The sequence below is a fragment of the Canis aureus genome, chromosome 1, assembly GCF_053574225.1.
Source record: "Canis aureus isolate CA01 chromosome 1, VMU_Caureus_v.1.0, whole genome shotgun sequence".
NCBI classification, from domain to species: domain Eukaryota; kingdom Metazoa; phylum Chordata; class Mammalia; order Carnivora; family Canidae; genus Canis; species Canis aureus.
In genome coordinates, this window is record NC_135611.1 from 37,921,916 (window position 1) to 37,945,998 (window position 24,083).

Consider the following 24,083-nt stretch of genomic DNA (forward strand, 5'->3'; position numbering starts at 1 on the left):
TTTTGAGCACTGCTTCAGCTGCATGCAGTGATGTATTGAACAATTTTACACTGGCATATAAGAACTGATTATAGCATCTCTTCCTAATGCCATTTTCTGTGCTGTCCACCATGATAGGAATATTCACATCATGGAAATTTGCAAGTACTACAAATAAGTTTTTTTTTTTTTTTTCCACATGACTGGTTGTCAAACATTTACTATTACACCATTCTCTGGGTCTTATGAATTTTGATATGTCATGTTTTCTTTTTTCACTTAAACCAAAATATACTTCCCTTGTTCTTTAGATTTCCTCTTTGACTTATAAGTTATTTAGAGGGTGTTGCTTAACCTACAAAATATTTTAGGAATTTTCCAGGTATCCCTCTGTTATTGATTTTTAGTTTACCTTAATTATAATATAAGAATATACTTTATAGGGATCCCTGGGTGGCGCAGCGGTTTGGCGCCTGCCTTTGGCCCAGGGCGCGATCCTGGAGACCCGGGATCGAATCCCACATCAGGCTCCCGGTGCATGGAGCCTGCTTCTCCCTCTGCCTGTGTCTCTGCCTCTCTCTCTCTCTCTCTCTCTCTGTGACTATCATAAATTAAAAAAAAAAAAGATTTAAAAAAAAAAGAATATACTTTATAGAATTGCAATTATTTTAATATTTACAAATTATCGTTAGAATTTGTTTATGGCCCAGAATGTAGTTTAAGGTTCAGAATATTCTCTGTGCACTTGAAATGATTATATATCCATGTATAGTTGAGTGGAAAAATATGTCAATTAGATGAAGTTGTTTCCTTGTGTAGTTCTAGGCTTCTGTATTTTTCTTAGTTTTCTTTTTACATGTTCTATCATTGATTAAGAAAGGAGTACTGAGGGGCACCTGGGTGGCTCAGTGGTTGAGCATCTGCCTTTGGCTCAGGTGGTGATCCTGGGATCCTGACATCAGGTCCTGCATGGGGCTCCCTGCAGGGAGCCTGCCTCTTCCTCCGCCTATGTTTCTGCCTCTTTCTCTGCCTATGTTTCTGCCTCTCTCTCTCTGTGTCTTTCATGAATAAATAAACACATTCTTAAAAAGAAAGAAAAAAAGGAGTAAAAAAAGGAGTACTAATGTTTTCAACTCTAATTTCTTTCTGTTTGTTTTGGTGTGTTATATGTTTCTAGAAATTTATCCATTTCTTCTAGTTTGTCCAATTTGTTGGCATGTAGTTTTCCGTAATTTTTTTAAAGATTTTATTTATTTATTCATGAGAGACAGAGAGAGAGAGAGACAGAGACAGAGAGAGAGAGAGGCAGATACACAGGCAGAGGGAGAAGCAGGCTCCATGCAAGAAGCCCGACGTGGTCCAGGACCATGCCCTGGGCCAAAGGCAGGCACCAAATCGCTGAGCCACCCAGGCATCTCCATAATATTTTCTTATAATTGTTTGTATTTCTGTGGTGTTGGTGGTCATTTCTCCTCTCTCGTTTCTGATTTCATTTATTTGAATCCTTTCTTTCTTCTTCTTGATAAGTCTGGATAGAGGTTTATCAGTTTTATTGATTTGTTTTTTCAAAGAACCAGCTCCTGGTTTCATTGATCTGTTCTACTGTTTTTGTTTTTAAGTTTCTATATCATTTATTTCTACTCTAATCTTTTTTATTTCCTTCCTTCTGCTAGTTTTAGGTTTTGTTTGTTATTCTTTTCCTATTTCCTTTAAATGTAAGGTTAGTTTGTGTTTTTGGAATTTTTCTAGCCTGTGTTACTGTAAATGGCTCTTAGAATGGCTTTTGCTGCATTCCAAAGGTCTTGAGCCATTGTGTTTTCATTTTCATTTGTTTCCATGTACTTTTTAAATTTTCTTCTTTTATTTCTGGATGACCCATTTATTGTTTGGTAGCATGTTATTTAATTTCCATGTATCTGTGGACTTTCCAGATTTTTTCTTGTGACTAACTTCAATTTTCATAGTGCTGTGGTCAGAAAAGTTTCATACTATGATTTTGATCTTTTGAATTTGTCAAGGCTTGTTTTGTGGCCTCATATGTGATCTATTTTGGAGAATGTTCCATATGCATTAAAAAAATGTGTATGCTGCTGAGTTAGGATGGAATGTTCTGAATATATCTGTTAAATTCATCTGATCCAGTGTGTCATTCAAAGGCATTATTTCTTCGTTGATTTTGTATTTAGATGGTCTTTCCATTAGTGTAATAGATTGTTAAAGTCCTTACTATTACTGTATTATTATCAATTAATTCCTTTATGTTTTTTGTTAATTATTTCATGTATTTGAGTACCCCATGTTGGGTACATAAATATTTATAATTTTTATATCTTTTTGTTGGATTGTCCCTGTTATTATTACAAAGTATCCTTTTTAAAAAAAGGTTTTATCTATTTATTCATGAGAGACAGAGAGAGAGAGGCAGACACAGACAGAGGGAGAAGCAGGCTTCTCACAGGGAGCCCAATGCAGGACTCGATCCTGGAACCCTGGGATCACAACTCTAAACCAAAGGCAGATGCTCAACCACTGAGCCACGTAGGTGTCCCTACAAAGTATCCTTTTTTGTCTCTTGTTACAATATTTGTTTTAAAGTCTCTTATAAGTGTTATACTCCAGCTTTCCTTTGACATCCATCTGCATGATTTATGTTTTTTCATCCCCCCACGTTCAATCCACATGTGCCTTTAGGTCTAAAAAGAGTTTCTTGGAAGCAGCATATAGATGGGTCTTGTTTTATATCCATCTGTCACTCTATGTCTTTTTTTTTTTAAGATTTTATTTATTCACTCATGAGAGACACAGAGAGAGAGAGAGGCAGAGGCACAGGCAGAGGGAGGAGAAGCAGGCTCAAGGCAGCGAGCCCAATCCGGGAATCGATCTCGGGACTCCAGGATCACGCCCTGGGTCAAAGGCAAGCGCTAAACTGCTGAGCCACACAGGGATCCCACTCTATGTCTTTTGATTGGATCATTTATTCCATTTACATTCAAAATAATTATTGAGAGGTATGTATTTATTGCCATTTTATTAGCTGTTTTGAGGTTGTTTTGAGGTTTTGAGAAGATCTGAAGATCTTCTCTGATCCTATTTTGTCTTTCTCTCTTTCATGGTTTGCTGGTTTTCTTTAGTGATATATTTGAATTTCTTTCTGTTTCTTCTTTGCATACTTATTGGTGGTTTTTGATTTGTGGTTACTATTAGGTTTGTATATAACATCTTCTGTATATAGTAGTCCATATTAAATAGGTAGTCATTTAAATTTGAGCCCATCCTTTACTCCTCTCAACCCCATGTTTTAGATATTTAGTGTCATATTTTGCATCCTTTTATTTTGTGAATTTCTTGACTGATTTTTTTACAGAAATATTTATTTTTATTATTTTTGTATTTCCTTCCTTCCTACTGTCACTTCTGGTCTTTTCTTTCTACTCCAAGTGCCCTCTTTTAATATTTCTTGGCAGGGCTCATTTTGTGGTCATTCATTATTTTAGTTTCTATCGTCTGGGAAACTCTTTATCTCTTCAATAGCCTTGCTGGAGAGAATATACCGGGCTGTAGATTTTTCCCATTCAGCACTTTGAATATATCATACCACTTTTTTGTGGCTTGGAAAGTTTCTGCTCAAAAATTCGCTGATAGCCTTATGAGGTTTCCTTTGTATGTAACTTTCCTTTGTATGTCTTCTTTTGTCTTGCTGCTTTACAATTTTTTCCTTTATCCCTATATTTTGCCATTTGTAATTATATATATAAAATTATATGTAAATTATATGTAAAAAATATATATATATATTATACGTAAAAATACCACTAAGTTTTTTGGTGTTGTTTAAAATGTAAAATGTGTAGTTTTGACATCTATGTAACTGCCTCCACAATTAAGATAATGAATATATCCATTACCCAAAAAGTTTTTGCTCATCTCTTTGTAATGCTTTCCTCCCAACCCTTCCTACCCACTCCCTGCCAATCCTTAGGCAACCACTAATCTGCTTTCTGTCAGCAGAATTGTTTTGAATCCATCTGTGTTGATGTCTGTGACAGTAGTTCATTCCTTTTTATGCTGAGTAGTATTTCATTGCATGGATACACTACAATTTGTTTATTCATTTACTTGTTGGAAGTTTGGATTTAAAAAATTATATATATATAATTGGTGTGGATTTGCTTTTGTTGATTTTGTTGGAGGTTCTCTGTGCTTCCTGGAGTTTGATATCTATTTCCTTCCCCAGACTAGGGAAGTTTCCAACTTTTATCTCTTAAAATAAATATCTGCCCCCTTTACTCTCCTTCTTTTTCTGGCACTCCTATAAAGCAAATGTTATTACATTTGGTGGAGTCGCTAAGTTCCCTAAGTTTATTTTTAAATTTGTTTATTTGTTTCACTTTTTTGTAACACTTTACTGAGATATAAGTTGTATGCTATAAAATTGCCTTAAATTATAGGATTTCTTTGATTTTAGGATATTAACAGTTGTGCAGCTATTACCACTCTCTTAATTTTGAAATATTTTTTTATCAATTCAGAAAGCAAGAACTCATCTCTTAGTAGTAACTCCTCATTATGTCTGACTTACTTCATTTAGTACAGTGTTTTCAAGGTTCCTCCATGTTGTAGTTTCTGTTAGTATATCATTCCTTTTCATAGCTGAGTAATATTCCAAGCATGAGTATACCACGTTTTGTTCATTTATTCATTCATTCATTGATGGATACTCTAGTTGATTCTACTTTATATTATTTTAATCTATTTATGTTTTTATACTTAAAGTAGTTTTTTATAGACAGCATATAGTTGGATCTTGCTTGTATATTGATTATGGCACTCTCTTTTCTTTTAATTGGTTTGTTTAAACCATTGTAATTAGTTGATATGATTATATTAATATTTCTCATCTTCTTAGATGGTTTCTATTATTTGTTATATTAGCTCTTTTTTCTTCTTCTATTTCTCTTTGTTTTTTTTCGGGGGGATGACCTTTTAAATGGCACATTTATTTCCACAATTGCCTTATTATATATCTCTTTGAAGTATTTGTGTGTGTGTGTGTGTGTGTGTGTGTGTGTGGTGTATGTGTGGTTGTTCTCCAGTTTACAATATGCATCTTATTTCATGAGAACATGCCTTCAAATAATTTTATGCTATTTCATATGTAGTGTAAAGGCATAATGACAGTATACTCCCAATTCATTCTTCCCATACTTTGTCATTTTTGTTATACATTTATTTTTATATATTTTGCTTCAATTTTTGCTTTAGACAGTTATTTTTTAGGAAATAAAATAAGAAAAAGTGAAATTTATGTTCCTTTTCATTACTGGTTCTCTTCATTTTTATTTTTATGGATCCAAATTGCATTCTGTCATCACATTCCTCTAGCTAACAAACTTTTTTAACATCCTAGTGCATGTCTACTGGCAATGGATGTTGTTTTCTTTTTTCTGGAGAAAAGTCCTTATTTCTCTTTTATTTTTGAAAGTTATTTTCACAATATGTAAAATTCTGGGTTGATTAATTTTTGTCTTTTGACACTTTAATGTTGTCATTCCTTTATCTTCTAGTTTCAATAATTTATAATGAGAAATCTTAATTCTTATATTTGTTCCTTTGTATGTAATCTGATTCTTTCTATTTGTCATTGGTTTTCAGAAGTTTGAACATGAGATGTCTAGGGATTTGTGTATGTGTTTTGTTTTTATTCTAGTTGTAATTCTATGAGATTCTTGGATTTGTGATTTTGCATCTATCACTAATTTTGGAAAATTCTCTGACGTAATATCTTCAAATTTCATTTTCTTTCTCTTCTGGGATTCCAATTTTGTGTATGTTAGGTCATTTGATATTTTTTCACAGAAAGAATGTTTTTTCTACTTGTATTTCAATTTGGTTAATTTTTATCCTGTATCTTCAATTTCACTATCAATTTCATTTCAATTGTCAGTCTACTAATAAGCTCATCAAAATCATTTTTTATTTCTCTAATGTTTTTTATTTCTAGCATTTCCATTTGATCTTTTTTCTTAGTTTCATTCCTTTGTTGAAATGACCTACCTAATCATATACATTGTCCACATTTTTCCACTGGAGCCCTTTACATATTAATCATAATTTATTAATTTTCCTATTGATAGTTTCAACCTCTGGTTCATATTCATGTCTGGTTTTGTTTATATTTTAATTGCTTCCTATATGTCTCATAAATTGTTTTTTGTTGAAAGCTGGAAAATTTGTATAGGAAGTAGAAACTGAAGTAAAAAGTATTCTTTCCTAGAAATGTGTATGCAATTTATTTTGTTTTGTTTTGTTTTTGCCAGGGCTTTATTATAAGTGGTCGGTCTTATTAGGAGTTGAACTGTGGGGCAGTTTTGGTGGCTCAGCAGTTTAGCGCTGCCTTCAGCCCAGGGCCTGATCCTGGCGACCTGGGATTGAGTCCCACGTCGGGTTCCCTGCGTGGAGCCTGCTTCTCCCTCTGCCTGTGTCTCTACCTCTCTCTTTCTCTCTGTGTCTCTCAAGAATAAATAAATAAAATCTCAGAAAAAAAAAAAAGGAGTTGAATTGTGTAACCTTCAAGTTCCTCTACTGCAGCATTTTCTAATGGAAACAATATAAAACACACATGTAATTTAAAAGTCTTCAGCAGCCTTATTTTAAAGAGTAAAAATAAAAATGAATTTAAGTTAACAATATACTTGATTTAACCCAATATATCTAAAATAATATCGATATGTAGTTCTAGCTACATTGAAGTGCTCAATAGCTGCATGTGGTTTGTGGCGATGATATTAGATAACAAAACTTGAGTATTTCCTGTGTGTAGGCTGGAAGTTGGTTTGTCTGAGAGTTTTTCTCAGTGTCTTTTCCAGCTTTACCTTTAGATTTTCTGTTATTGCCTTTGCCTTAGAGAAATTCTCTCTCCATGTTCTTGGCCTTCACCTAGTAGTAGTACGCTGCTGTTACTTTATTAATTTAGTGCCTGGTAGTAGGCACTGGGGGGACATTCTCTGTTGTTCTGGTTCAGCCTTGCTCTTAGGCAGTACTTTGTCCCTACATCTCAAGGTTGGGGCTTGCTCAATAATTCTTCTCTTCGCTCTAATGATCTGGACTCAGTGAATACTTCTGCCCTTCCTCCAGGCTTAGAGAATACTATTTGTTTTCTTATTCCAAATACTTAGTGTTGTTGCCTGTGCCTTGAGTGTGATGATGTGTTCTTCATCCCTCCAGAGACTTACGATTTTGTTCCATAGAAAAGATAAGGAAAGGATACAACTAGGGTTTTGTGCCCTTCCTAGGTCCTGTACTACAATAGTGAGTTTCTTAAGATTCAAGTGCTGCCTCCAGTCATGGTAGTATCCAATGAGGTTTGTGAAGAGTCTGACAGTCAATGCAGTTTACTAGTATTTTTGCTTCTTGAGAGTCATATGCTGTCACACTAGCTCACATTTTACCTTTGGCAAGCTGGTAAATTTTAATAGAATTACCCCCACTAACTTGTGTAACTTTGGGTATCTGGCATCTGCCTTAGGTAATCAAGAGCTAGTGTGCTGTTTCTCCTTGGAAACATTTGTTTTTTTTCTTAGATTTAAGGCTATATGCTTGCTTTTTGACCCTCTTATCTTACAGATTCAAGAAACATTGTGATTTTGCAGATTTTTCTCTTTTTTTAATGTAAGAGGGAAAGTGACACTGTTTTCAGCTTTCTGTATTCCAAGTAGAAGCTGGAATTCCTGATGCTTACTTTTGAGAAATATAACTCTATAAAGTTGGAATCACCAGTGTATCTCACAGGAAGTTACTAATATTCAGGGAATAAAGTCCAGCTCATATAAAACTCTTTAGGTCATATTTTATTATGCTTCAGTTTATACTGAGAAACAATATATTTTCATTTTTTTTCCAAATGTAAAGTGTAATGATTTAAATATCCATTTTAATACCACACTCCCTGCTATCAGAGAGGCTGATATGTCAAATAAAGGGAGATCTGCCCCTCTTTCTGGCACATAGGAATCAATGACACAGACATTTCTTTGTGAATAGAAGAATGGGGGTTGATTGGTGTCATGGTGAGCAAGCAAATGAGACTGGGCAGTGGCATTCTCTATATCCTTTCAGGCATGTGAAGCCATGCTCTATGATAGGGTTATATACGATTGGATGTCCAGGGTTGACGCATTTACATTGTTTCACAAAAGAACAAGCTCAGACCATGTAGTATAGATTTATGTAGCCAGTTACACAGAGCACTAAACATGTATTCAAAAAACATTTGGAACATATTGTTTCTAATCTGACACTTTTACCTCCAGGTATGGATTGTTGCAATGACCGCCGGTTATAAATCACAGCTACTAACTAATGGACACTATGAGCCTGTGGCTTTATTGACACCCACTATTTTCTGTGAGTGTTTCATGTTGTTTTTTTGCTGAAGCTTGCTGTGACAAGTTAGAGCCCATCTGTCTACTCAGTAACAAGCAAAATGACAAACATAACATACAAAACATTGTTCACATATCCAAGATTGTTTTCTACCATTTGCTTTTACTAATATGCTAACATTTAGAACTGATAAATAAATGAAAGATGGGGAGGACTTTGAAATTGGGATCATCTTTATGAGAACTGTATGATGCAATATTTTTAAGTGGTCATTTGTTCGCATTCAGATTTGTTGTGCATTTTATATTTAAGTCATTACCTCTCCTAAAGGATCCAATGCTGTGAAGTAAATTAACTTTCATATTTTATGTCAGTGGAGATGCAAAGGAGGTGCCTCTCTGTCTTTGGAGCTATTTTTTTACAGGAAGGTGTGGACATGTGGCATGACTGGTATTTTGTTTCCTGATCTAAAAAGATTTTTTTTAATGATGAAAATATGCACCCTTTACTATACATTTTTTTCTACTATAGCTACTGCTCTATGACTGCCCATTGCTCTTTTTAAATAGTGTTACAGCTTTGCTTGGGAGATGCTCTGTATTTTTTGTTTAAGGTAAAATCAAATGAAAAGATTTAGGAATTTGATGAAATGACTTAATCAGAGGGAATATGTATTTAACACATTTTGTGCTCCTTCTCCAGCATACATCCTTGTCTCCCCCAACTTTTCACAAAATACCTTGTATGTGTTGAAGATTAAGCATAAAAAATGTGTTCAATTGGATTCATGAAACCAGGTCAGCTGACTGTGGGATACTCTCCTAATGATGGCATTTGACTATGATGAGATTCTCCCTCAACCTTCTTACCTTTCTAAAAACTGCCTAACTTTGACTTTAAGGCATGCATGAACTAAAATATTGTGCAGTTCTTACACAAAAGACTTATAAATACCCACCATTATTGCTGTTATTAATATTCTTTTGTTTTAAAGAGAAAAGTACCAACTCCTCTCAGTTCAGAGCAAATAACACAACTGTAAAAGCTGTTGCCAAGCAACCTACATTCACAGCTCAGATGGACTAAATTGTTTATATTCATATGTGGATAAAATTGACCCACTCCTTCTTTGAAAAAGATATATATGAAGTCTTTGAGGTATTTCTACTAAGATTTTTAGGGTGCAGGTCATGGCATTATTTTTCTGTAAGAGGCTCTAAAGCTGACACATCAGGTGTATATATCTCTTTCATTATTCATGCCAATTTACAGTATGGGTATCTGGTTTGGAGTCTGTTTCCCCATTAGATTGTGAGTTTCTGGAGGACAAGGACTGTGTTCTCCTCACACATAAAGGGATCCTATACATAGCTAGCATTCCATAAGTGTATGATAAGAGATGTGTTAAAAATGATCTTATACGAGTGTCTGTATAAGACACTATTTCACACTTTCTGTGAAAATTTTTTGCTAGAACATAGGAAGAAGAAACTTTTAGATTAAAGAATCCAGTAATATTAAATTATGATAAGCCAATACTAAAGCAATAAGTTAAAAAATAATATAATTACAGTATTTTAGAGTTAGAAGAGTTTTTATGTGATACTTATTCCAGTGGTCTCAAACTTAGTTCTTATTTGAAGTACACAGGAGCTTATAAACTTAATTGGTCCAGGATGAAGTTTTGAATTGGAGGATTTTTCTAAAGTTCCCCAGATGATTCAACTGTAGGATTGAGAACCAACCACTAATATAGTCCAACAGTCTCATTTTATGGTGAAGAAAATAGCCCCAGAAGAGTGAGAAGTGTCAGGTTGTAAAAAGAACACAAGCTCTGGAATCACCTGCAAACTATCTGCCAAAGTGTGATTTTAGCCATCAGTTCATCATTTTAAAATTGAGATAATAATATCTATTTGTGGGACTTTTGGGGAGATTGAATGGGATGACACGTATAGCACAGCTAGAGCCATGTTTGGTAGGAGCCAGGCAAAAATTGACCTTCTCTTGACAATTTTATGGGCTGCAAACATAACATGGATAAAACCTTGATCTACTGATTGCCAATGCCTTCAATATCATGGAAAGCAATGCAGGATACCTTTAGCTCTGATGGTTCTACTGGAAAGGAGCAAGCATTAATATATCTGTCAAGATCCCTGTAGGAAACACATGAAACATCCAGAAGGGTAAATAAAAAGAATTTAATGAAGAAACTTATTTTCAAAGGTGTGACAAAATTAAGGGAACCACCAAAGTACCATGAAACAAGATAGGGCCTGCCAGTTCATGAGGTCAGAGTGGCTATTGGAACCTGGTATGATCTGTGGCTGTAAGAAATAGGCCACCAAGAAGAAGCTGCACCCCATTTAAAGGAACCAAACTGCAGCCTGGCAGGAAGAGAGCCAGGATCGCTGTCTCCGGCTGCTGTCTGATTTTCTGCTGGCCATCACATTGGCTAAGACATAGGACAAAGAGGCCTAATTGATGCAATTCATAAAGGTCAGTCTCCCAGTGCTGAGAGCAGTGCAGGGGGAAAAAAAGGAGACGGCTCTGAAAGGGCAGCAGCACTAGGCTGGGTACTTTATGTGCATGATGTCTTTAAAGCTTGTGTTGCTTTGGGGCTAATCCAATTGAATATAAATTGTCTGAAATTACTGACATTCTCTGTGGCACAGCTTTCAATGCCAGGAATTCACATATATCCCTACTAACTTTGTCCTGAAATAAACTTTCTCCAGCAGTAAAACCTGAACTTCACTGCTGAATATGTGTCCACTATAGAGGAGGCACAGCTTCTACTCTGGCAAATGGCTGGCTTTGCTGGAGTAGATTCAGCGGGGGAATCAGCATGCAAAGTCTGCTAGCCAGGGACACGGAATAACCAAAATCCACTCCTGCCTCCAGCAGCTGCTTGCTTTTCCCGAGCCGTCTGTTCACCTCTTTGTTTTGTAATTTATCCATGAAGAAATGAGAAGAACACCTGCTTCTCATTACAAGATTGAGATGTTTTGAGGGAAAAGAGGGTCATTCTTATGGAAGAAAAGTGCTATCTACTTAAATACAAAGTTGAAGCAGGAGCCATTCTATTGGCACTGATTTTAGTCAACAGACAGGACACATAGAAGATACCTGACATTTTACTTCTTTTGATAAACTTATTTTTGAGACTCATCTGGAGAATTAGAGGAAAATAAGTAGCCTCTGCCTTTGAGGAGTTCATGGTCTTGTGGGAAGAATCAGAAATGAAACCTTTCTTAAAAGGGAATAATAATAGATTCGATAAAGGTTTTGGTACCTTTTAAAATTCTTGTATATATTAATCTAGTAATAGCTATCTATCTATATAATTATATTTATTTATCCACTTAAATTTTGTATATAAGCTGTGATCTACATAAACTCTTTTAGCACTACAAATGCATCAAATCCTGACCAGGAGTACCTCTTGGCTCCTCTCCTACCTGACAGTGCCTTCCCTGGAAATCTAAGAGCCCTAACAGGGCCCTCTTTTGGGTTGCAAATGGCCAGTTCTTCATTGTATCCTCACGCAGTGGAGAGTGAGGGACCCCTCTGGTGTATCTCTTTTATAAGGGCACTAATACCATTCATGGAGCCTCTACCCTCATTACCTAATTTCCTTCCAAAGACCCTTGTATTTGTGGGGAGGTAGGGTTCTGACATAAGAATTTAGAGGGTGGAACAGAAACATTCAATCCAAAACAGAAATTGTATATGTAACTGAGGTGGCACAGTTACACCACTGATAGACACACCATAAATGATAGGTGACATAATCACCTCTCACTAAGATCTCTTTATCTCAGACAGGATGGTGTGTCACTGTACCCCTGAGAGGGTCCTCTCTATAACTCAACCATACTGACACCTTGATCTCAGATTTTCAGTCTCTAGAACTGTGAGAAACACATCTCTGTTGTTTATAAGCCACCTAGTCTATGGTATTCTGTTATGACAGACTGAGATAAGACAGGCTCACATCTTCACAACACAGAATATTGTATTACATGGCTAGGAAGCAGTAGAGTCCTGTTAGGTACTTAGCTCTGCCTCCCTATGACCTCCATGGCAGTATGCTACCTTGTTTTATTATATCAGATTGGTGAAGGAGGATCAGAAGTCAGAGTTCCTTGAGAACAAGAAATGAGTATACGAAAAATCTGGTTGACATTAGAAGCAATTTTTATGTGCATCATTTATAGAATATTTTCCAAAATGACCATATCCTGCCTCCAAAGATTCTCAAGCATTTAAGTATATTTTTACTCTGCAAGTATTTTTCTTTGCAAGTATTTTTTTTTATTCAAGTATTCATAAAGTCAGTTGCATAAAATTCCTATGCTCTGTCCAGACCCTCCTGAATCTGGTGATTATTTTTCTCTCTTCATTGCCTGAGAAATAGTAGGAATGATAAAGAGAATGTACAGTAGTCAGCTTCTGTCTTGTAGCACTTTGTTATAATGGTTCTGTGTCTGACATCTTCATGATATTGTCCCTTTCCCAGCTCCACTCTTTCAGAAAGAATATTATAGCCCATTAAGTATGAGAGATCTTGAAATGGTGCAATCTGAAGTATGGGAATTACTTAATGCAGAGAAAAGAAATTCTGTGGGACCACACTAGCATCCTTCACCTATAGAGAACACATATGATATGCTCATCATGCTCTGTCCTGGGAAGGTCACTTGGCTTTTAGATAGAGAACCATAAGTAATCCAGAGGCAGTGGCAACAAGCCTTCCAGTAATCTAGATCTTGATTAATGTAGACGGCTTTGTTAAAAGGCATATTGAGGGATCCCTGGGTGGCTCAGCAGTTTGGCGCTGCCTTCAGCCCAGGACCTGATCCTGGAGTCCTGGGATCGAGTCCCACGTCGGGCTCCCTGCATGGAGGGAGTCCTTCTGCCTGTGTCTCTGCCTCTCTCTCTCTCTCTCTCTCTCTCTCTCTGTGTGTGTGTGTCTCATGAATAAATAAATAAAATCTTAAAAAAATTTTTAAAGGCATATTGAATGTCAGAAATGGATTTATATTAGTGAAATTGTCTTAATTAACACTTTCAGTTAGTAAATGGGCCTCCATTGGTGAAATAAAATGTATTCAAGATATGGATTTGCTAAAACATTTTAGAGATACTCTAAATTGGAGATAAGAATCTAGTTATGCCTGTGGTCTGTAGCCTCAAGAAAATTTCCAGACTTGATTCTTAAATGCTTCTCTGTCCAGCCATTGGTTTAGCATAATGTCTGCTTTCCTAATGGAAACCGTAGTGTAAACAGAATCCTATTTCTGAAGTGTTCCTGTGTCTGCCTTTAGTAGTTCTTTCAGGCCTGGTATAATTACAGCATCTAAAATAAGGCAGAAAACTGGAGAATTTTTTGACTTAAATAATGTAATGCATGAACTATATTGTGCCTTCTACCTAATAAACATCTATTCAATAAATATCTATGTGTTTAGCAGAAGTAGCTAACTTTTAAGTACCTCAAATCTTTGAAGGCCACTGTTACAAGTCAAAGAACCCAAGAGGTCTTACATCAGTTGATGACAGTTAACCTTCCTTATATTTTATTTTTTAAAGATTTTATTTATTTATTCATGAGAGGCACAGAGATAGAGGTAGAGACACAGGCAGAGGGAGAAGCAGGTTCCATGTAGGGAGCCTGAGATGGAACTCGATCCCAGGTCTCCAGGATCACGCCCTGGGCTGAAGGTGGCGCTAAGCCGCTGAGCCAACCAGGCTGCCCCCTTCCTTATATTTTAATTACCTTATTGGCTATGCAGGTTTTGGGGATTCAGACCAGTACTGATAGTTTAAAATATATATATTAAATATATTTTATATTTTATAATGTATATATACACATATACATATATATATAATGTTTTATATATATATATTCTAAATTCTAACCAACCGGTTTAGTAGTAGGACTTTCAGATCAAGCTCCTTTCTAGGTTGGAGATAGCTTATATTAGCAAATTTTTATTTCCTACAATCCTTATTAGTTCTAGTTAGTGAGGTCTCTTATATTTATTCATTTTGGGAAATAGGAACAGAACCAGAAATATAGCCATTAGCCATGAATTCATTAATTGTTCTTTTGTGCTATAGCCATACCTTTGGGTAGGTATCACCTATCACTGATAATTTAGAGCAGCTGATAATTGCAAATTTGATGGTTTTTCCGGCTTTGTCACTTCTATCCCCAACGTGATTTGTTTGTTTTTTTCCTAATTGGTAGCTGCTGTTTTTATTATGAATTATTAACAGTAAGTTTTGTCATTTGGTAAAATGATAAATTATTCTTTTGTTCTTAAGGCTAATTGCAGTTCTTTGTGTGTCATTCATACTTTAACATTTCCTAATAGATATGAGTAAACAAATCATTGCAAACATAAATATAATTGTGTGGGAAGATAATTTTTAAAAAAGGTCACAAATTGACTTGTGTTTAGGGGCAGGAATGGTAATATAAATGTGCAAAAGGCAGGTATAAGACAGTAAGGAAAAGAGGAACTGTGGCTCAAGAAACATTTTTAATGCTTTTCTTTCTGAGCTATTCAAATAAAACTGACCTCTAGGTGCAGTGGATTGTACCAAGCAAAGCTTTGGAAATGAAATTGATGATTTCTAAAATTCAAGGTTTTTATAAATAAATATTTTGAAGAAATTGATATTATCTATACTTTAAAAATATTTGTCTTAGTTACTGTTTATTTATATTATTACCAAAAATGATATAAAGATAGAACTATGAGGTTTCTAAAGTCCAGGGAATATGATCAGATTTTATATAGACCAAAGACAACTATATAGCAAGATCATAGAGAGTGTTTAAATATTCAAAACCTCCATCTTTCTGTCACAAATGTATAGTGAATGCATTCATTTTCCCAGAATACCTACATTTTATAGTCTTGAGATTAGTGTACATATGACAATTAATTAGAAATAAAATGTAAGTGAAAAACCTATAAGGAACAAAATGCTTTTCTAATAGCTATAGCCAAATGTATAAATCTTACAAGATAGAACCTTTTACTTCAACTGTCTGATATTTATGGTCTTAGTCCCTTCAAAAGATATGGCTTGCAAATATTTATCTTAGCAATATAACAAGATATAGTGCTGTCTCATTGAATTGTGTTTTCAGAGCTCAACTTTTCTCCCAAAGTTCCTGCTGTTAGAAACATTTAGCTTCTGATGTTAAATTTTAATTTTAACAAGGCTGAATTATGTTTATAATTTTTAAATTCTACAGATATTAGGGCCCAAAACAACTAAAACAAATGAATAGGGCAGTCTCTTTGTGCTTGGAATCTTATTCCCTAACATTCCAGGAGAAAATTCTTAGTTATTAGGAAATATACTCTATCATTGGTGTATGGACCAATTTGCCTTCAACGGCTCCTTGACATACGGTTTGAACCTACTGCTCAGGTGACTGTGCCAAAGTAGTTTGCTCTAGCTGAGAGCAATAGCTTTGGTGACAGATTCTTTGGCTTGGAAAGGCAGTAGAATTCCTAGATCAGTCTTCTGCAAGGGGGCAAAGCTCAACAGGGAACTCACCATCCAGGTGAAAGAGATGACTCAGTGACATAGCTTAGGATGGTGGATCTGATAATCTTTGGGAGTCAGTGTGTGGATATATTCAGCAAAGAGGAGATCAAAGGAGTAATTAGGCTGAGAAACCAAGGGTTAAATATCGTTTATTAATGGCTATATCTATAATACATTTCACAGATAGGTCTGTTTACCATGTTTTGTCACAGTTTGTGTTTTACATCTCTTCTTTCTTGATCGATGCAACATCAAAAATGCCAGAATCATATTTTTTTTCATTTTGTATACTCGAAACATAATAGAATAGGTATTTCATATATGTTGTCCTTTGATGAAACTGAACATATTTATAAAGACTCTTTTGGTTACAAGTTATAGAAACCTATTTGAACTAACATGGGGAAAAAAGATGAATTTTTAATCTGGGAAAGATCACATCAGGTATCAGAAAAGTAGCTAGTAGCAGACCTATAAATGTCAATAGGACACTTTCCCATCACTATCCCTCTGCAAAACACTTCCCTCTCCCTCTGTGGACCAGCTTCCTCTTCTCCTTCAGCTCACAAGGTGGAATACATGACTGTAAATAAGCACCCACATTTACATGATAGAAGGTCAGTCTTTCGGGTAAGAAGAAATACCTTTCTCAGCCCCAGTTCTAAATTCTCCAAGAAGAGAGGTTCTTTGTTATGGTCTTGGATCAAATGTCCATTTATATCTGGCAAGGGCCTTGGGCCATCTCGCTGACTGCTGCCCAAAGATACAGTTGCATGGAAGTGGGGAAGCAGGTTTTGGGAAAGGGTAAGTGAAACAATTCTAAAAGTAGGGACCCATTACTTTAGAAGAATCAATGTTAAAGCAGGTTAAGAAATACATATATACATATGTGTATATATTATATATAATTTATTTACTGTATACATTATATAATACCATGTAGTGTATACAATAATCAATTATAACATGTTATATTATAGAAAATATATAACATATAATATGTATCTTATATATGTGTAATGAAATCAACATACCTTTTAGAGACTCATCCTACTCTTAGTAAAGCTGTACAAAGAGGAAAAGAACAATATGAGAGGTTTCTCTAAGAATCTTTTGTTGGATGCTAGGCCTTAAGAATTGGGAAGGAAGCTGATCCTCTGTTCTGGTGAAGCACTAGTTATCCAGACAAGAGCTATTGCATAATAAAAGCTTTCTTCTTTGTTCCCACTCTCTCTCTCTCCCTTTTTCACCCTGCTTCTTATACTGTAACCCACAGCAGTGTGGCTGCTTCCATTTCTAAAAGGCCCTATTGGTGAAAGAACATAGGCCTCAGCAATGAAAAGAGTTGCAAAGATATAAGAAAAGCTATATAAATTACTGCTAACGTAGGTAAATTGGATTGGCGGTAAATATAATGGAGATGGGCATATAAAAGATTCAAAATATTTATTTAAATTGTTTTTGATATTGAAGTATTTGCTATACTACACAGGTATTTTGATATCCCCAGAGTTTTCTACATATTTTCAACATATTTAACATTATGTTTGGGCTCTTATATTGTTCTAGGCACTGTTCTAAACATTTTACTTACTATTCTGTTTCATTGACATACTAACTTTTCAGGTAGGTAATTAGCCTCTTTTAGCAGAGAAGGAAACTGAGTCACAGAGGGATTAAATAACTTGACCAATATCACACAGTGTGTGGTGCAGCCAGGACTGGACCCACTTGGTTCCAGAGCTCACCTTAGTGTGCAGTCCATATAAATTTCACCTACCTTTTCTTTGCAGGTACAGGGGCATGACAAGTTGTGTAGCTGATAAAGTTAAGAAACATGTTACTGGAAATATTTTAGTAAGTGAGAACTATGACGTTGTTATATAAAGGTTAGGAAAGGCATACCATAATTTCCTGTGCTTTTTTTGACTCTAAGGTGACAGATGGGACTATTTTAGGAAGACAAATGTCTTAAGGAACTTCGGGGTTTCTAACATTTTGCTTTTCAGTTCAGATGCAGTCATTTGATTAATGAAGTGCTAGTGTGAGTTTCCTTAATTTTCAGGCTTAAAAACAAGATCACTAGAAGAATATATGATAAGTTTAAGTAGCAACTATAGTAGTCATCTATCTCTTTCCAAATAGGAGCATTTAAATGATTAGAGCATTGCCTATATTAAAACTGTGAAAATATGTTGTGGAAACTTTGATCTTTTACCTTCTCACAATAGGGCATCTTAAATATCAACTCCATGCCACCATCCCTTCTTTCTCCCAGTCTACTTTTAATTGGCTGATGTCACTAAATCACCAGTAAAATAACTTCCAACTTAGTTTCCCAGTACTCTTTGCATAGTGCTTTTCTAACCTCAAAATCCTTTTATGTTTGTCCTTGCATTAATTTTATGTTCAGATGTGACTGACAGTTTCACAGATGGACAGCCCTAAAGAAAGTAGATCATACACTATTCTCCTTTGAATTATTTGCGACCTAACATTCAAATATTAGAAATGAAGGACAGACTTGCTGTATATATCTGGCAGGTCTTAGTTGGAAACTACCTTGGGCCAAAAGCAGCAGATGCTCTGTTTTCACAGTTGTTCATAAGAATCACATGAAAGTAAAGACACCTTGCCTGTCTAATCTGGTCTCAGCACTTGATTGGGCCATTTGGATGAGGGCAGAATTTGTGCAGAGTGAGCTTAAATCAACTCAGATCATATCTCTTATCCTACTTTGATCCCTTTCATGGCTTCCCATCTCATTCAAAACTCATGCCCAATCCTACATGACCTGGTCTCCTCTGACTGTGTCTTTTAGCCCTGATTCCAGTCACTCTTTCTTAATTTCTCCCAGGACATTCCTACCTGGGCACCTTTGCATTTATAGTTCCCTCCATCTGAAATGCTCTTTCTCAGATATTCCAAAGACTCACACCTTCTCCCTTCCTCAAATGCATCTCAGTAAACCTTTCCCTATCTTCATAGAAATGTTGCCCCCTATACCTGATACTTCTTTCTTTTTTATTCCTAAGAAGTTATATCTGTCTTACTTTTGATATGTTTTACTTACTTTCCTCATTATTGTTTTGTCTTAAGAATTTAGATACTTTTGTCTGTTTTACTCAATAGGTATATCCTCAGAGTCTAGAATAGTGCCTCGGTAAAATAATAGTTGAATAAATGAACAAGAACAGACTGTATATACAAAAAACAGAGATAATAAAGGAGAGTGTGATTAAGTCTTTAGTGGTATTAGAAAATATTTGGGAAGACAGCCTGGAGGAGGTAACATCAAAACTGGGTATTTAAGAATTAATAGGATTTTTCCAAGAGGGCAATTTGAAAGGACATTCCACACAGTTAAAGCAGCATCTGTAATGGCACAGATATAAAACCACATAAAATGTGTTTGGAAAACTCTAAGCTTTAAAATATTGATGAATATTAATATGTATTAAAATAAGGAAATTATAATTTATTCTTTAAATAATGGAAAGTCCACGAGGAGTTTCAAGCATGAATGATAGAGAATCATGTTCTGCTCTGGCAGCAATGAAAAACATGGATTTGAGGAAAGTGAATTTTGGCTTAGGAATACAAGTTAAAAGCCTTAGCAGTAATGCAAACTGAAGAAGATGAGAGACTGTACTACAGGGTATGTGTGGAGGGGTGGTAACAGAAAGAATTTACAGGAATAAATGATTGAGAGTGTGTGTGTGTGTGTGTGTGTGTGTGTGCTTTTGAGGAGGAGATTTAGAGGAATGGATGAGCTGAATTTATAATTGTTGATGAAAAATAGTATTGTTCAGCTGAATTATCCAGTCTCTTATTTGTTGACACTGATGCATTTCTTAGGATAATTTCTGAGCTGTTCACCTTCATTTGATAGATCTTGAGAGTTCCAGAACTCTGGTTTATTGCTAATGGGATGCAACTCATAGGATAATAGACCTTTCTTTCTTAAAATCAATGGAAATATCAGCAAACCAGTCTAAGCTATATTTTCTCTCAACATGTATAATCTTAAAACTTTCTGTGAGATCTCGAGACTGCTGAACTTTATCTTGAAGTTAATGGAAAACTATTGATTTTGATTCACTCAAATAACTATTCTCTGAAAAATCTTCTGTATAAAATTATTCTGCATATGAAATATATCACTGTCTGCTAGTGCCAGCTCAGTGTGCATTATTTAATAGAAAGAGGATAAACTTTAAGCCACAGTGACCTAGTCTGAATATCATACCTGCAAATGACCTTTGGCAAAATTACCAGATCACCATGAGTCTGACTTGTCTCATTATTTAAATAAAATAATACCTACATCACGGGATAGTTTTGAGATTTAAATGAACCAACACATAAATGTAGGGTCCTTCAATTAGAATGACAAAAATTGACTCAAGGTAATGAGCAAAAATAATTTATCAGAAAGAAGTCAGGACTTAAAATATTGACAAGAAGCTAGAGAATGGGCAGCAATGGGCAAAAACTAAGGCAGCAGGAATCAGAGAAATGGTCTCCTAACCTAAACAGGGTGGTCTAGAAGCCATCACTAGAAAGGGTATGTGGCAACTATTTACAATTTTCATCCTTGTGTCTCCTGCTCAAGATTAAGTCTCAGGAAGGAGTTTCATGTTGGCTGATTTGACTTCTCCAGCTTCCATACCAGGAAGTGGATCTAGGAATTTCTATCTCAAGGCCTCAAAAGGAAACTGGATGCTGGGAAAAATAGAATGAATTCTTGCTAGCCCAAAACATTAAACTGGTGATTTTGGAGCTTTTTGACCATAATTCACAGGAAAAAATACATTTTATATCATGATCTGGGGTTCACAGGTGGATATGTATATGTGTATTTGTATATAACTGAGACAAAAGTCTCTCTAAACTTTTTCTTAGTATATGCATTGTACTCTGTTCACTTTATTTTATTCTATTACACTTTTTAAAAGCCTGGTTCATGGGATGCCATGTTGATTTCATGACTTATGAATCACATACACAGCTGAAAGCATTTTATTATACTCTCTATAATATCAGCAAATTGTAGGCAATTTGTAAACATCAAGTTCTCTCGTACCACCTTTCCCCCTTCATTCTGCCTCCCACTTTCCCATCAAATAAAACTGCAGACAGTAACTGAATAACCAAGACACCTAAAATTTCTTTAATTTTATTTACTTAAGGATGTAGTGTTAATCACATTTTCCTAACAATGGAGTTGTATTAAAAAATTAGGAGATTAAGAGAAACAGAATATGAAGAAAAACAGTATTGAAGAAGTAGTAAAATGAAGAGAATAAGGTGTGATTTAAGTCTCAGTAAAACTAGGATTTCCTTTTTAAAATAGCATAGAAAATTTTCTGTTCCACACATACAGCATTTGTTGCTGCTCTCTGGTATAAGACTTGAAAGATTAAGCACACCTTTTCTCAGTTTTCCCTGCATTGAAAGAGCTATTTGACCTTTTCTGGTATATAAAAATATATATATATTTTGGTATATAAAATATATTTTGATCTAAAATTTTGGGTTTGTTGTGTTGGGGTTCAGTGGCTTGAATTAGTAAAATAAGGGACTGTTTATTTAATTCGTGTGCGTGTGTGTGTGTGTGTGTGGGCAGTCAGCCACCAAGGCATAGGTTTGGTCAAAAGGACTTGAATCTGTTTATATGTTTCAAACAAGAAAATCATAGGTTTAAAGTGTTATGAATTGCTTTTTGGTTACTATATATTATTTAGATGATTTAAACCATATCAAAAAAGCTTCCACTCTGCATCCACACTAGCATGCCTCAGCTGGTTGTCTTCTCAGCAATCTTTTATTTATTGTTTATTGATTTCCTATCCCATTTCCAAGGAGAACTTGGCAATTCCCTCTAGATTCAAGCCTTCAGCACTCAATCTATACTTGTCAAACCTTGAGTGATTTCTCTGATTTATATTTGAGATGTACCTAGTTGAAACTCCTCTATTTCTCTGTCTTCAAAGAACTCTGTGTCTCTCCACCAGAAGAAGCCTTTAATGATTTGATTTTAAGGTATGTTATTTCTCAATCTCATTTCCTCTTGCCTCTTCTGGAACCTAAACCCTATGTTTGTTCTCTCTCATTTGCATTTTCAAATTGTCCTTTTCCACCAGAAGTGTTTCCTCTTTTTTAAAAAATATTTTATTTATTTATTCATGAGAGACACACAGAAAGAGAGGCAGAGACACAGGCAGAGGGAGAAGCAGGCTCCATGCAGGAAGCCAGATGTGGGACTCAATCTGGTGACTCCGGGATCATGCCCTGAGCCAAAGGCAGACTCTCAACTGCTAAGCCACCCAGGCGTCTGTTTTCTCTTTTTATAAAGCTTCTCAGATACCCCGACAAACTACCCAAAACATCTTTCCTCAACTTTCCAATTCTCATAAGCTATAACTCTCCTTTCTTTCAAATGCTGCATTTCTTGAAATGTTTTCTTATTGCTTCTACTTCCTCATTTTATTCTTTGCTGTGTCTCCAATCCAGCTTTCATCCCACCAGTCTACTGAAACTGTTCTGAGTCTTCATGACAAGGTTCTCCAGGAGGTGTTTTTTTCAGTTGGTTTCCCTTGCAAAGCCCTATTCTGGTTCCTTGACTGCTTCCCAGTTCCTTTTCCTCAAGCTATACCCTGAGGAGTAAGCATTTTCCAGAGCCCTCTCTTGACATCTCTTGGGATAGCAGCTGGGGAGAGGACTGTGGAACCATATGGCCTTCGCTGGGGCCTGCCCCAATGAGCTGTGCCATCTTACCCAATTTACTTTATCTTTTTCAACCTGTAATATGGAAATAATAAGAGCACCTATATCTTAGGGTCTGTTGAATATTAGATGAGACAACGTCAATAAAGTGCTTAGGGAGTTTTTGCAAGTAGTAAATGTCAACTATCATTTTCTCCTATTTTATTTATTTATTTATTTATTTATTTATTTATTTATTTATTTATTTATTTATAGAGGCAGAGAGAGAAGCATGCTCCATGCAGGAAGCCCGACATGGGACTTGATTCCGGGTCCCCAGGATCACACCCTGGACTGCAGGCGGCGCTAAACCGCTGCGCCATGAGGGCTGCCCCTATTTTATTCTTGATTTATCTACCTGTGGGTTTGTTCCACCGGATTGACTTCAGAGGGGTCACTGGAGCCAAATACCCTACAAGTAGACCTCACTACATGCAAGGCAGGAGTAAAATAGATGAGAGAAGATGTCATACTTCCCATGTTTGGTATTGTGGCCCAAAATCATGCTCTGTATTGAAAGTAGATATAGTTGCTGAATGAACAAATTAACAATAATTCATCACATCTAGAATAATGAAGGCTTCTTGCCCAGGCTGTACCCTGAGAACTGATCAACATTTTTCTATCCAAGCTCTTACCAACTGTCTACCCAGCAAAGCTGTGCTGATCTCAATACCTGGGCATGCTCATGATTAAAAGTTAGTGCTTCTAGAAGACTCTTGCCCTCCCATATATTTTCTTTGCTCACTCCTATTTAACTTATCCATCAGAACCTAGTTTAGATAATTTCTTTCCATATAACTCAAATGTAGGATGGGTATATAATCTTAGATAACTGCATTTCCCCAATCGCCATGCTTATCACACTGTTTTAAAATTGTTAGTTAACATAGAAATAGTTGTCTGTTACTCCATTTACTGTTACTTCCATTTTAGCAGGGACCTGTATGCCTTGTTCACTGTTGTATCTTCAAAATCTAAACATTCTACTTGGCAACAGCCAGGGTAGAGCCACTGAGTGAAAGCCATTAATTGAAATATTTAAATGGGATCTCTGGCTTAACCTGGCTAGTCATCTTCATCTGAATTCTTCTATAGAACTAGTGGAATCCCAGTACCTGACTAAGTCAGCTGCACTGGAAATCTGGCTTAAGTGAAGGAATCAGGAAGGATTTATTGGCAGGTGACACATTGTGGGATCATGGAAGAAATAAAGGACCATATCCAAACATGAAGCTAGAATAAAAGGCCAAGGGACAGTTGGATTAAGACATATATCTGGAGGGCATGGGCAGGAATAGGGACAATGCAGTGAGGACAAAAACTAGAGACACAGTGACATTAAAAATGAGTAGGAAAGGAAGGTGAGCTGA

At 35.7% G+C, this 24,083-nt stretch overlaps 1 protein-coding gene across 7 annotated transcripts in view; it reads left to right on the forward strand.

Moving 5' to 3' along the window:
* GRM1 (glutamate metabotropic receptor 1) overlaps positions 1-24,083 on the forward strand; it is a 395,756-nt gene that overhangs the window by 209,157 nt on the left and 162,516 nt on the right. The window lies entirely within an intron of this gene.